The 16,089-nt window shown below is 43.8% G+C and overlaps 1 protein-coding gene across 4 annotated transcripts in view; it reads right to left on the bottom strand.

Annotated features, from left to right (window-relative positions):
* The window catches only part of LOC125282066 (focal adhesion kinase 1-like), a 424,568-nt gene that overhangs the window by 34,231 nt on the left and 374,248 nt on the right, over positions 1-16,089 (bottom strand). For 2 of the 4 annotated variants that reach the window (XM_057313013.1, XM_057313015.1), the window contains exon 4: positions 2,416-3,014. The exons of the other annotated variants lie outside the window; for them this stretch is intronic. The gene's annotated coding sequence lies outside the window, so the exon portion shown is untranslated. Of the gene's footprint in view, positions 1-2,415; positions 3,015-16,089 lie in introns of those variants that run through there. 4 annotated transcript variants of the gene reach the window in all.

The raw sequence follows: 16,089 nt of genomic DNA, 5'->3' as shown, positions 1-16,089 counted from the left end.
GAAAGAAGTAGGGCAGTCCCAAGTCAGGGTATGAGGAAACAAGGTGCTGACAAACCTTGGAGTTCAAGCTGAGCCTCACCCCACAGTCTGATATAAATACTCCATAAAATAGCACAGATGCAAGAGAGGAAGCAAAATACTCCCAGAGTTCCCTAGATGATATTCACTATAACACCCCAAGATCCCACCAAGACAGCAAACTGATTCTCCTTGAAATATGCCAGCCCTTTAATAAAACTTGAGATGTCTGCCAGAACATGAGAGAAGGAGCAAAGAATGCAAACTGATACAGCTCAATTTTAAAAACTTCAGACATAAACAAGTTTGGAGAGTTTTTAAGAAGTTGGTGATGACCCTAGTTACAGTAAATCCTTAAACAAGCTAGACTGCTGTAAAAACCTTCCTCTCCCAAATGTTGTTCTTTCACACAAGATTCGGGTTTCTCTTCTCATCAAGAGTCTAATCTGAATACACTAAATTTCCTATATTGATTTTACTTAACAAAGAGCTAGCGTTACTTAAATATTTAATGTTATATCAATACGTGACGGCCTGTATTTTCCAAAAGTCGCTGTGAAAGTGCCTCCTGCTCCAGTGTGACTCTGCCTCTCTCTTCCACAGGTGGAGGCCACGTTCCTTCCCCTCACATCTGGGGGGGCTCCTGACGCACCTAAGAAACATCCCGCGCCAGGTATTAAGAGGCAAACTAGGTTCCCTTGGTTCTCTTGGGCTGCTCGCTCATGAAACCCAAACACATGCTACCCAGAAGCGCAAGAAGCCCGAGAACTGAGCTCCAAGAACCAAAGCCTGAGCTGAGCTGCCCGCTGACAGGCAGCATCGAGTTCCGAGGCCCGTGGCAGAGCCAGCCTCCGAGTGGGCCCTCTGGCTGCCCGCCGTGCCTCCTGAGCTCCCGCCACATGGAAACAGCTGTCCCTGTGGAGCCCTGTCCAGACAACAGATTGGAACAAAATAATTCTTGTCATTTTAAGCCACTAAGTGTTGGGATGACTTGTTATCAGCAAAGATAACTAATATCGCATGGATCCCAACTAAAGGAAGCATGGGTGGTTCTCGCTTTGCACAGGAGCGTGGGGCCTACGATGACTTGACAAAAGTGGTTTGAACAGCACTTGCCTTCTTCTTCCCCTCGCTCTATGACTAAAGACACGGAGTAAGTATCTTTCCAATGCCTTGGCAAACTGTCATGCTCCTTTCTAAGTTTTGGGTCAGCCTCCATCATCGTAGCCTCGTACATTCAGTGTCGTAAGCCACCTCCGAAACCGCCTCTGCTACGAACTTTCTTGCCACGTCTCCTCCTCCGGAACATCCTCTTTTTTGTCACAACTCTCTTCCTCACTTGTCAATAAGTTCACCTTTATTTGCAAAGCTCCTCTGACCACACAACTAGAAAGTCTGGCTCCACAGCAAAGTCAACATTCCTACAGTCAGCTATGTGCTTCTGTGACCGTCTCAGTCAGAACGCTGCATGGTGATCCGCACGGCGCAGGAAGCTTCTGCCGCACCGCACACCACACACTTACACTCTCCGTTACTTCCCGCCGCACTGCTGGGATTTCTGCGTCCGCATCACCTCCAGCTGTAGCACGCAGAGCCTGTCCAAACTCCACACACCGGCTTTAAGAGCTGAAATAACTGCTGGGTCCACTGGCCAGAGTAACGCAACTAAGTCCGCTGGTTCCTGGGGCGGCTTCATGCAAGCCGAGGGCTCGGCTGCTCCCGCTCCACGGTCACCAGCTTCACAGGACCTTGGCCCGTTCGATTTCACTTCCAGTGTGACCATTTCCTGCTTCAACACTGCAACTCATCTTTGTTGTCCAATTCCCTCCTGTGATGATCCATTTTTGTAAAATGTCACAGGGGTTTATCCCTGGCAAACAAGAAGGCACCACGACTACACATTTGCTGTCTGTGTATAAACTGAGTAACAGACGCAGGGTGGCCAGTCAGCAGCAGACTGGGAAAGAGCTACCGTGACCGGCCGCTGGTCACACTTCACATCTGTTGCTTCTGTAGTGATCTGCAGACCAAGTCTGTACTTGATGCAATTGCCCACAGGTGATAACCTGTGTTAACTAAAACGGAACCATTCTGTTGAGGACGGGCATTATTTAAGCCACAGAAATTGATATTCGTACATACTGGAACCATGCAAAGCATGGACTGCCGGCATAACAATTCAACGAATATCTTCATTACACAGACTGTTTTTTGGATTTCGGATAATATGGCAACTATGTAAATCATTTACTTTACTTGAGATATCACTATAAAAATTTTAATGCTATATATCTGATGAAAATATTCAACATTAGTCTTTAATATCAACTATAAATTAATTTCTAAGACTGCTAACACCGAGACCTTGGAAGTAATTGGTGAATAATTTTTGGAGACTTAAAAAAATTCCTAAGGAAATGAGGAATGGCAAAATATAAAGAATACAACTGTGCTGAGTTACATACAGTCTTACTTAATTCAGCCAATTTAAACATATGTTATTTGTAAAACCCACATTAACAAAGTGTTGTTAAGATGAACATGTTTTAAATCTAAAGTTAATGTGACAAGTGTAGTTAAGTCATAGCAGTTAAGTCATCATAACCTACTTGTGTTTGTTTATGTATTTATGTTTTAAAGATTTTATTTATTTACGAATGTAGACTATGGGAGATTACTGACTCAATGAAATGATCCAATGTCAGAATCATCGGCATCCCCGAGGGGGTGGAGAAAAACAGAGGTCTAGAAGAGATATTTGAACAAATTGTAGCTGAAAACTCCCCTAATCTAGCAAGGGAAACAAACATTCGTGTCCAAGAGGCAGAGAGGACCCCTCTCAAGCTCAACCACGACAAACCTATGCCACGTCACGTCATAGTGCATTTCACAAATATTAGATCAAAGGATACAGTATTGAAAGCGTCCAGGACAAAGAAATTTCTCACGTACCAAGGCAAAGGCATCAGAATTACATCAGACCTGTCTACACAGACCTGGAATGAGAAAAAGGGTTGGGGGGGCATTTTTAAAGCTCTTTCAGAGAAAAACATGCAGCCAAGAATCCTTTATCCAGCAAGGCTGTCATTCAGAATTGATGGAGAAATAAAGACATTTCAGAATCGCCAGTCATTAACCAATTTCGTAACCACAAAACCAGCCCTACAGGAGATATTAAGGGGGGTTCTATAAAGGTAAAAAGGCCCCAAGAGTGATACAGAACAGAAAGTCACAGCCAATACAAACAAAGACTTTACTGGCAACATGGCATCATTAAAATCATATCGCTCAGTTCTTAGTGCCAATGTAAATGGTTTAAACACTCCCATAAAACACCACAGGGTTGCAGATTGGATAAAAAGAAATGACCCATCCATTTGCTGTCTACAAGAGACTCATTTCAAACCCAAAGATGCATTCAGACTGAGAGTAAGGGGATGGAGTTCACGCAAATGGACCTCAAAAGAAAGCTGGGGTAGCAATTCTCATATCAGATAGATTGGATTTTAAACGAGAGACTATAGTTAGAGATGCAGAAGGGCACTATATTATTCTTAAAGGAAGTATTCAACAAGTGGATATGACAATTATAAATATATATGACCCCAACAGGGGAGCAGCAACATACACAAGCCAACTCTTAACCACAATAAAGAGACATATAGATAAAAATACATTAATAGTAGGGGACCTCAACACTCCACTATCAGAAATAGACAGAACACCCTGGCAAAAACTAAGCAAAGAATCAAAGGCTTTGAATGCCATACTCGACGAGTTGGACCTCATAGATAGATATAGAACACTACACCCCAGAACCAAAGAATACTCATTCTATTCTAATGCCCATGGAACATTCTCAAGAATACACCATGTTCTGGGACACAAAACAGGTCTCAACCGATACCAAAAGATTGAAATTATCCCCTGCATATTCTCAGACCACAACGCTCTGAAATTGGAACTCAACCAGAGGAAAAATTTGGAAGAAACTCAAACACTTGGAGACTAAGAACCGTCCTGCTCAAGAATGACTCGATAAACCAGGAAATCAAAAATCAACTTAAACAATTTATGGAGACGAACGAGAATGAAAACACAACGGTCCAAAACCTATGGGATACTGCAAAGGCAGTCCTAAGGGGAAAATACATAGCCATCCAAGCCTCACTCAAAAGAATAGAAAAATCTAAAATGCAGCTTTTATATTCTCACCTCAAGAAGCTGGAACAGCAACAGAGGGACAGGCCTAATCCACTCACGAGGAAGCAGTTGACCAAAATTAGAGCAGAAATCAATGAATCAGAAACCAGAAGTACAGGAGAGCAGATCAACAGGACTAGAAGCTGGTTCTTTGACAGAATCAATAAAATTGACAGACCACTGGCAAGACTTATCCAAAAGAAAAGAGAAAGAACCCAAATTATTAAAATTATGAATGAAAAAAGGAGAGGTCACGACCAACACCATTGAAATTGGAAGGATTATTAGAAATTTTTATCAACAGCTATATGCCAATAAACTAAGTAATCTGGAAGAGATGGAATCCTTCCTGGAAACCTATTAACTACCAAGATTGAAACAGGAAGAAACTGATTTCTTAAACAGGCCAATTAATTATGAAGAAATTGAGTCAGTGATAAACAACCTTCCAAATAACAAAACTCCAAGCCCGGATGGTTTTCCTGGGGAATTCTACCAACCATTCAAAGAAGAAATAATACCTATTCTCCTAAAGCTATTTCAAAAAATAGAAACAGAAGGAAAGCTACCAAACTCATTCTATGAGGCCAATATTACCTTGATCCCCAAACCAGGCAAAGACCCCCTCAAAACGGAGAATGACAGACCGATTTCCCTAATGAATATGGACGCCAAAATCCTCAACAAGATACTTACTAATAGAATCCAACAGTACATTAAAAGGATTCTCCATCATGATCAAGTGGGATTCATACCTGGGATGCAAGCGTGGTTCAATATTCGCAAATCAATCAGCGTGATACATCATATCAACAAGAAAAGACTCAGGAACCATATGATCCTCTCAATTGATGCCGAAAAAGCATTTGACAAAATACAGCATCCTTTCCTGATTAAAACCCTTCCGAGTGTAGGAATAGAGGGTACATTTCTCAATCTCATAAAAGCCATCTATGAAAAGCCTACAGCAAATATCATTCTCAATAGGGAAGAGCTGGAAGCCTTTCCCTTAAGATCAGGAACACGACAAAGATGCCCACTCTCGCCACTATTATTCAACACAGTACTAGAAGTCCTTGCAACAGCAATCAGACAACAAAAAGGGATCAAAGGTATCCAAATCGGCAAAGAAGAAGTCAAAATGTCTCTCTTCGCAGATGACATGATACTCTATATGGAAAACCCACAAGAAGCCACTCCCAAACTATTAGAAGTTATAGAGCATTTCAGTAACGTGGCGGGATACAAAATCAATGCTCAGAAATCAGTTGCATTTCTATACACGAATAACGAGACCGAAGAAAGAGAAATGAGGGAATCCATCCCATTTACAATAGCACCAAAAACCATACGTTACCTTCGAATTAACTTAACCAGAGACGTAAAGGGCCTATATTCTAGAAACTATAAATTACTCTTGAAAGACATTGAGGAAGACAGAAAAAGATGGAAAAATATTCCATGCTCATGGATCGGAAGAATTAACATAGTTAAAATGTCCATGCTACCCAGAACAATCTACACTTTCACTGCTCTCCCGATCAAAATACCGAGGACATTTTTCAAAGAACTGGAACAAATAGTCCTTAAATTTGTATAGAAACAGAAAAGGCCCCGAATCTCCAAGGAACTGTTGAAAAGGAAAAACAAAGCTGGGGGCATCACAATGCTGGATTTCGAGCTGTACTACAAAGTTGTGATCACAAAGACAGCATGGTACTGGCACAAAAACAGACACATAGACCAATGGAACAGAACAGAGAACCCAGAAATGGACCCTCGGCTCTTTGGGCAACTAATCTTTGATAAAGCAAGAAAAAACATCCGGTGGGAAAAAGACAGTCTCTTCAATAAATGGTGCTGGGAAAATTGGACAGCTACATGCAAAAGAATGAAACTTGACCACTCTCTCACACCATACACAAAAATAAACTCCAAATGGATGAAAGACCTCGATGTGAGACAGGAATCCATCAAAATTCTAGAGGGGAACACAGGCAGCAACCTCTACGACATCGGCCAAAGCAACCTTTTTCATGACACATCCCCAAAGGCAAGAGAAACAAAAGATAAAATGAATTTATGGGACTTCATCAAGATTAAAAGTTTCTGCACATCCAAGGAAACAGTCAGAAAAACTAAGAGGCAGCCCACGGAACGGGAGAATACATTTGCAAATGACACTACAGATAAAGGACTGGTATCCAAGATCTACAAAGAACTTCTCAAACTCAATACACGAGAAACAAATAAACAAATCATAAAATGGGCAGAAGATATGAACAGACACTTTTCCAATGAAGACATACAAACGGCTAACAGACACATGAAAAAATGTTCAAAATCATTAGCCATCAGGGAAATTCAAATCAAAACCACACTGAGATACCACCTTATGCCAGTTAGAATGGCAAAAATAGACAAGGCAAGAAACAACAATTGTTGGAGAGGATGTGGAGAAAGGGGATCCCTCCTACATTGTTGGTGGGAATGCAAGTTGGTACAGCCACTCTGGAAAACAGTGTGGAGGTCCCTTAAAAAGGTAAAAATTGAGCTACCCTATGATCCAGCCATTGCACTACTGGGTATTTACCCCAAAGATACAGACGTAGTGAAGAGAAGGGCCATATGCACCCCAATGTTCATAGCAGCAATGTCCACAATAGCTAAATCGTGGAAGGAGCCGAGATGCCCTTCAACAGATGACTGGATTAAGAAGTTGTGGTCCATATATACAATGGAATATTACTCAGCTATCAGAAAGAACGAGTTCTCAACATTTGTTACAACATGGACGGCACTGGAGGAGATAATGCTAAGTGAAATAAGTCAAGCAGAGAAAGACAACTATCATATGATTTCTCTCATCTATGGAACATAAGAACTAGGATGATCAGTAGGGGAAGAAAGGGATAAAGAAAGGGGGGGTAATCAGGAGGGGGAATGAAACATGAGAGACTATGGACTATGAGAAACAAACTGAGGACTTCAGAGGGGAGGGAGGTGGGGGAATGGGATAGACCGGTGATGGGTAGTAAGGAGGGCACGTATTGCATGGTGTACTGGGTGTTATACACAACTAATGAATCATTGAGCCTTACATCGGAAACCGGGGATGTACTGTATGGTGACTAACATAATAAAAAATCATTAAAAAAAAAAAAGCTTCTGCACAGCCAAGGAAACAGTCAAAAAAACTAAGAGGCAGCCCACAGAATGGGAGAATATATTTACAAATGACACTACAGATAAAGGACTGGTATCCAAGATCTACAAAGAACTTCTCAAACTCAATACACGAGAAACAAATAAACAAATCAAAAAATGGGCAGAAGATATGAATAGACACATTTCCAATGAAGACATACAAATGGCTAACAGACACATGAAAAAATGTTCAAAATCATTAGCCATCAGGGAAATTCAAATCAAAACCACACTGAGATACCACCTTACGCCAGTTAGAATGGCAAAAATAGACAAGGCAAGAGACAACAATTGCTGGAGAGGATGTGGAGAAAGGGGATCCCTCCTACATTGTTGGTGGGAATGCAAGTTGGTACAGCCACTCTGGAAAACAGTGTGGAGGTCCCTTAAAAAGGTAAAAATTGAGCTACCCTATGATCCAGCCATTGCACTACTGGGTGTTTACCCCAAAGATACAGACGTAGTGAAGAGAAGGGCCATATGCACCCCAATGTTCATAGCAGCAATGTCCACAATAGCTAAATCGTGGAAGGAGCCTAGATGCCCTTCAACAGAGGACTGGATTAAGAAGTTGTGGTCCATATATACAATGGAATATTACTCAGCTATCAGAAAGAACGAATTCTCAACATTTGCTGCAACATGGACGGCACTGGAAGAGATAATGCTAACTGAAATAAGTCAAGCAGCGAAAGACAACTATCATATGATTTCTCTCATCTATGGAACATAAGAACTAGGATGATCAGTAGGGGAAGAAAGGGATAAAGAAAGGGGGGGTAATCAGAAGGGGGAATGAAACATGAGAGACTATGGACTATGAGAAACAAACTGAGGGCCTCAGAGGGGAGGGGGGTGGGGGAATGGGATAGACCGGTGATGGGTAGTAAGGAGGGCACGTATTGCATGGTGCACTGGGTGTTATACGCAACTAATGAATCATTGAGCCTTACATCAGAAACCGGGGATGTACTGTATGGTGACTAACATAATATAATAAAAAATCATTAAAAAAAAATAAAGATTTTATTGATTTGACAGAAAGAAAGAGAGAGCACAGCAGGGGGAGGAGGAGGGGGTAGGGGCACAGGGGACAGACAGAAGCAGACCCTGATGTGAGGCTCTATCCCAAAACCCGGAGACCATGACCTGAGCCGAAGGCAGACCAACTGAGCCACCCAGGTGCCCCCACTTGTATATATTTAAACTCAGAAACAGAGAGGTGGCCACTGGCCAACACTGTCATCTATAAAAGGAGGAAAACTTAGAAACAATCAGAAATAACCTTTTCCATGGATCCAATTAGCTAAACACCTAAAACAAATATGAAAGAGATTCTATCTTGGGATCCAGATGGAAAACTGATCTTTTCCTTTCTGAATATTATAGTAACTTTCTACATTGGACATTTCTAACATTGCTAAGCCCTTCTCATTTTTTGTACTTGACAAAAACCAAAACTATACAACTGCTTTGTCAATTTAGAATATTAAAAATAATTAAGGCATACCCTGTGCTGGATTTCGTAATTTTTTTAAAAGATGTATTCATTTATTTGAGAGAGGGAGGGAAGGGGAGGGAGGGAAACATGTGAGCAGGGCGGGGAGAGGGCAGAGGGAGAGAGAGGATCTCACACAGACTCCCTGCTGAGCGCAGAGCCCAACATGAGGAGGGATGCAGGACTCATTACCGGGCTCAATCCCATGACCCATGAGACCATGAACTTAGCGGAAACCAAGGGCTGGACATTCAACCATCTGAGCCACCCAGGTGCCCCTGGATTTCTAAACTTCTGATTGCTATGTTACGGAAGCCACCTCTGTGTGCTCGGTGGCTGCACTGATGGCTCTAACAGGCATATGTCCTCCCATTTAAAGCCTGAAGCCTGTACTAACACCTGTGAAGGTAAAAGGAGAATCCTGGAGGCCCTACACACAACAAGCAGGTCTTATGTTTCTACTATTTCCAGTATCATGAAACAGTTGTCCAGTTCGATTTAATGAAGCCAGAAGGACTTCAATCAGATAACCCAACTGACCCTACCAAAACTCACAGATACTAGACATCTTTATCTTATGTTGGTTCAGTCTACTAACCTGTTCAGTGACCGTTCCAGTCCTCTCTGCCCTCCTACTATCTTTCCCTTTCCCTGTCTTTCCAAAACAAGCACATTAGCGGACAATCTGTCCAACTGTCTATTTGATTCTCTATCCCTACAACTTTCTAACAAGGACCTTAGAACTGAAGCTAGGAACACAAATGGTACTGTACTTCACCCCAAATCTAAGAATCACATTTCCTTTCACCTCCGATACCAGAATATTATTAACCCCAAGACACCTAAACTAGGCTCCAGGCGCCACTAACTAACCAACAATACTGGTATTTCCCTGAGCCCCAACGGAGCTCAGGGACTCTGAGGAATCGGGAGAACACGTGACCCCGAGGATCAACAGTCTGGGCCAGCAGCCTTCCTCAGAGAACTACACCGACACTAGTATGGCTCTATTTAAATTCTCTCAGGGTATCTGTATGCCCCACCGAGACCAATTTAATTACAGACTGACTGTTAAAAGCCAGGTATCACATGCAATAGATGTATATCCTCTCAAAACATAACCACCCAACTATTCTTTGTGGAATCAGGTGATCGCCCCCAGTGTACCTGATCAAATGAACTCTGCAGTTCCTTGTATTTAGTAACGGTCGGAGGGTCTGAAAACCTGTAGTTCCCCGGTCTGTAGGAGGGTCTCTACGCCGGCTAGGAGCTCCCAGCCGAGAGCACGGGACCATGTTACCGGTAGCTACGGCCCACGGAACACGACACCAGCCCAAGCTCTAAGGGCTCACCTCACCAGCAAAAGTTCATCGGCTCACAGGCTTAGATGTTATAGTCATTCTCGACCATTCACTGGATAGCCAAGGCGGAACTCTACAACAGGTATACTGGGTCAATAATTTAGAAAAGGGGAAATAACTGACGGATTCGAGGGGAAAAGAAAGTCCACTCTGTTATCCAAGACGGACCAACCTGATCCAAGAGACTTTTTCTCTCAGGCCTTAAGCGAACTAGAAAACCAGCCATAATGAAGGTTCCCCCAGTTTCTCGTGACTGTTGTGTTAGCATCTTCTTCTGTGTTAGGTAGTTAGATATTTAAACATTGTAACAAAGCTACTGTGCTGAGCTAAGATCCAATTAACGCTACAGTAACAAAAGGAACCGAAATGGATAAAAAGGTGGTCTGGAGAAACCATGATGAGGAAAATGGCCCAGAAGTGGCCTAACTAAAGAAGAAGGGCCTCCAAGAGGCCACTAGCCGAAGTCACCCAATAGAGGAACATGTCACGCACACTGCACTGTTCCTAGGAGCACCCGCAGGGAACTGAGGCTGCCTCCCAGACGCCATCCATGTGCTCCAAGCAAACTTCGATAAACTGCAGCCAATCAGCCAGAGGTCAGATCAAGACACAAATGTAAAGGTGCTGCTTAATAATTTCCATCTTCTCTATTCTAACAGAACAATAACATTTAGTGATATGAATGCTGAAACAAACTGGCCTATCCATACAACAGAGCAGAAGAGCATTCAGCCATAACAAGGACAAAGTCCTGGTACCACTACACCATGGATAAACCTTGACGTCATTGGGATAAGTCAAAGAAGCCAGACAAAAGGCCGTAGGTTGCAGGATCCATGTATATGACAATCCCAGAAGAGGCAAATCCAAGGGGACAGAAAGCAGGTACGAGCTTGCCAGAGGCTGGAGGGAGGGAGATGGGGAGTGCCTGGCTATGGGTATTGGGTCTCTTTTTGGGGTGACGGAGCCGGACAGCAGCGATGGTCGCACAACCCTGTGTGTACACTTAAAACCACATGGAGAATTTCATGTCACATGTGAAATTCTGTTATGTGAAATTTATCTCCATTTTTAAAATTTATTTTTTTAAGTATAGTTTTTCTATGGCTCCAAACTCTTAAACACCAACAATGCTAATAAGCGTGGCAAAGATGTGGAGCAAATACAGCTTTTCTATGCTGGTAGCTGGGCTATAATCTGATACAGGCCTGTCGGAAATGATCTCTGCTACAGCTGGAGAGCACCGGGACACACACTACAAGCAGCCACTTCACTCTTAGGTACATGCCGAAGAGAGACCCAGGTGCAGGGCCACCAGAAGACGCATGCAGGGGGCGCCTGGGTAGCGCAGCAGTTAAGCATCTGCCTTCGGCTCAGGGCATGATCCCAGCGTTCTGGGTTCGAGCCCCACATCGGGCTCCTTCGCTAAGAGCCTGCTTCTTCCTCTCCCACTCCCCCTGCTTGTGTTCCCTCTCTCGTTGTCTCTCTCTGTCAAAAATAAATAAAATCTTTAAAAAAAAAAAAAAAGACACATGCAGTATTCATAGCGGCGCCATTCACATAGCTCAAAACTGGAAACAACCCAACCATCCATCAATAATAAAACAAACTGTGGTATATTCTTAAATGGAATACTATACAGCAATGAAAAATGAGGAAGTGCTACATGCAACAACTTGGATGAATTTCACGGACATTATGATAAATAGGCAAAACAGAGTCATGGTGACAGAAATCAAAATGTTGGTCACCTTCCCAGGGATATTGATTGAAAGGAACCATGAGGGAGGCTGCTGGGGCTGGTGACGTTGTAAACACTGATATGGAAGGTAGTAGTTAAACCTACACCAGGATACACAAGACGTATGCATTTTACAGTACACACACACACACACACACACACACACACACATTTATTTACAAAATGAGAACAAAAATTTTTCCCAGAAGACAAATGACCAAAAGCAACATGCCATGCCAAATGCACTGGCTAAAATCAACTGCCTGAGCCACAATTATCAACCTAGCAAAGAAACGATTCACGTGGGCACATTTCATAAACGGCAACTGTTCTTGATTTTTACGTTTCTGCCTAGGCCTCTCTTCTAATTGTACATGAACATGTTATTGTGCAAAACAGGTAAAATGAATGATGCTTGCAAATACCAAATTACCATTCATTTACCATCTTCTATGAAAGGAGTTCTTTACACACATACTGACATACATATGACAGAGATCTTTGAGAATCTGTTGAAAAATATGAACATTTTCAAGAGAAAATGCATATACATTAAAACACACAAAATTTTGTATATGATTGAAAAGTTCATGGATCCCCTAAAACTCAAACTTGGACCCCAGCTCTAAGACCAACAGTCCAATCAACGGAGGCAAATGTCTGCCACAGCGAACACTCATTACAAACAAAATTACTACTTCCTGGGTGACTCTACATGCAAGGAGGACATAGGTCATCTCGGTTAATTTCATTTCCACCTCAACTGCTAGAGGTGGGTGGTGCTTGCCTGGTTACAGCGACATAAAAGTCTAAGATGAAAGACACTGCATGTTCCAAGGACATAAGTCTCCTCCATGGCCAGGTGGTGACAGTGTGACACTGGGGCTCTGAAGTCCTTTCAGTTAAGGTACACCATACATCTAAACACTAGGGAGCCCTTTCACCCCCACCTAACAATGTTCTCTGCCCCTGAAACCCTCGACCTGGGGGAAGCAGCCCACTTTCATCAGTATGCACACATGCGCGTGCACACACACAACTACTGTAGTCCCCACACTAGGAGTAAAAGAGTGTACCCTGATGGGTGCGGCACATCTTGTCACACCTATGGCAGGAAAGGCCAGAGAAATCTGGCACATCCTGGAACGGGGCTTCCTACTGCAGCTTCCCCGGGACTGACTGGCAATGGGAAGAAGAAGGCAGGAAGACATCTTTTTCCTTATCACTCAATCAATGGTAGCTAACGTGATGAAAAGAAATAGAGGAAGTATGGCCAGATGGAACGGGTGGACGGCCGGTGGGAGGCTGGATTGGTGTGTCTGTGTCACACGACAGGACCCCCAGGTTTCCTGGAAATCACAGCAGTAAGGGCTGTCCCCTTAAAGCCAGGCTGAGGAGGTCCATGCCTGGTTCCTAATTACTTCTACTGAGCACATCAATCAATGATACACATTCTCGAGTACATCTTTGTTACTAATTGCAAATCTCCCAGAGGAAAGAAACACAGCTAAAGTATTTTTCTATAATATTACTTGATAATTGAATTATATGTTTAAAAATGTAAAATAAAACAGAGTTATTGCAGGCATTCAAAATCCATGCAGAAAACGTACATAACTAATTCCTCCAGCACTGCAACATTTCTGAGCTTGTATCTATCATTGTGCATACTGCATCCAAACACTTTCCTTACAAAGAAACTATCTCAATACGAGGCCTTCCAAGAGCAGAAAAATCATGCTTGTAGCCGGGGGCAGGGTGCTCCTCCGGAACCTCTTCTCTACAGGCGTGAGCACTTGGCCTACACCGGCTTCAAGCACCCACGTTCTCCTCGCCATGTTCCACAGCCGTACTCCAGAGCAGTCTTCCCTAACAGGGCTCTCATGCTTCCCCCATTTCCTTGCTACCTCCTGTTCTTAGTAATGCTTCAAGCTTGGCTCCTGGATCCCCTGTGATGAGCCCTGCTAGGCAATGCGCCCTGTACTGGATCCCTGAGCCCTGGGAGGGTTACAGATGCTGAAGCGTCATGTCTGTTCCCCTGAAAGCACTTTCCAACTTGAAAGAGGTGTGACAACAGCGCCTAGCCCTCTGTGATGTTTAGAGACAGACAGGGAAAGCTCCTTGTTACCAGAGGAAACGAAGAAGCTGCACCCAGTGGGCTAAGAGGTAAACCGAGAGGCTGAGAGACCAAGTCAAGGAAGGAGGTGCCAAACGCACGACCTGGTCAAAGGAAGAACCTCTCTCTGCACCCCAGTGCAGTGATGGGGGGAGGAAATGCCTGCTGAGAGGGAGTTCCACAGAGCTTATAAAGAAAGGAGGTGCAGGCAGGACACGCAAGGAACTCATGGCATTTTGCTGAAAAGGGGAATGCAGACATGGGGACCCACCTGCAGAGAAGGCAGGGACTTCTGCTGGCCCTGTGCGTGGCACATGAAAGCCACACAACAGATATACCAACTGGAAACAGGTCAGGTCAGGTTTTGCAGATGTTCACTGAATACATGACTAAAATCTCACTGTACTCGAACACAGTATATACTCAGCCTCTACTAAATAAGAAAAAACCTGGGGCGCCTGGCTGGCTCAATCTGTAGAGCATGAGACTCGATCTCAGGGTTGTGAGTTCAAGGCCCACATCGGGGGTAGCGTTTACTTAAAAAAAAAAAAAAAAAAGGCAAAATTGAGTCTAGTATTATAAGGTAAAAAACAAAAAGCCTTTTACTGAATATTGCCAATGTGCTAGCCAGCTAAGCAGTTTTTTATATACATTACTCACTTAATGTAATCCCGATACAAATCCTAACAAGTACACATTAACCCTCCCAACACAGGAGAGAAAAATGAAGACATAAAAGTGAGGGAGGAGCAGGGTCTGGATGGACCACCCTCCTCAATAAGCAGCTAGAAAACTGCACAGAACATGGGAAGCAGCTGCTTTTACCCCGACACACGCAGCACCTCACATGACCTCTGAAGGAGGGGACAGATGGAGTGAGACCTGGCTCTCTGCCAGGGGGCAGTTTCTGGACAGCAGCGCAGGGAGGGTAACCCAAACAGAGCCTGATGAGCTCAAGAAGAACAGAGAGGCAGGACAACTAGAATTTGCCAGAACTCGTGCGGAGAAAAAGTTCCAAATTCTCCATGGAACTCCCCTTGAACATTTGGGTATTTGAATTCATTCGTTCATTAAAATAGTCCTGTCCAGTGGTTCACAAAGAAAAAATTAATGTTTTTAATGGGCTTGGATCATCATCTTAACATTTCAGTCTCTTAAAACTAACTCCAGAACTTAGTGTGAAAAATTAAGTTAGGAGGGGCTACGGTATCACAGTGCTGAGACAGAGGTCTGGGCTGGCTTCAAATCCAGCTCCACGAACATGCGGTTAACATGCCAACAGGACATTTAACCTAGTTGTGAACACCAGTGTGCTGACAGCAGGACAGCAGTGACTTCACAGGACTATCACACGGATTGAATATAAAAACATATACAAAGACAATGTGATCTAGAATGTGCTACATACACAACGAGGAAGCCAATGCCAATGATTCATTTGGTCATGAACACTTGTCCACCAGGCAGCAGGAACTGATGTGCTCAGTCTGAGGGTCTGATCCGCAATCCCACCCCACACGGCAGCTCCCAGGAGTAGCCTCATCTGGGGGCGCAGACAGTGAGCGGCTGCACGACTTGCCCCAGACCCTGCGACTCCCTGTGCTGGCTCACAGTCTGTCTTTCCTTCCGCACTAGACACCCGCCAATCCGAGGACGGTCCACGGACTAGCAGCACAGGCATCCTATCATCAAGAGGCTGTAAGAGCCCTACCACAAACCTACTTAAGAAGAGTCTGTGCTTTAGAGACGCCTGGGGGGGGGGGGGGGGGCTCAGTTGGTGAAACATCTGCCTTTGGCTCAGGTCATGGTCCCGGGGTCCTGGGATCGAGCCTGGAGTCAGGTGCCCTGCTCGGCGGGCTGCTTCTGCCTCTCCCCTCTACTCGTGCTCTCGCTTGTGCACTTACTCTCTCCAATAAATAAAATCTTAAAAAAAAAAAAAAAAAAG

This window comes from Ursus arctos, unplaced genomic scaffold (assembly GCF_023065955.2).
Source record: "Ursus arctos isolate Adak ecotype North America unplaced genomic scaffold, UrsArc2.0 scaffold_16, whole genome shotgun sequence".
NCBI lineage: Eukaryota > Metazoa > Chordata > Mammalia > Carnivora > Ursidae > Ursus > Ursus arctos.
The sequence above is the reverse complement of the archived record's forward strand: the minus strand, read 5'-3'. Positions and strand labels throughout refer to the sequence as shown.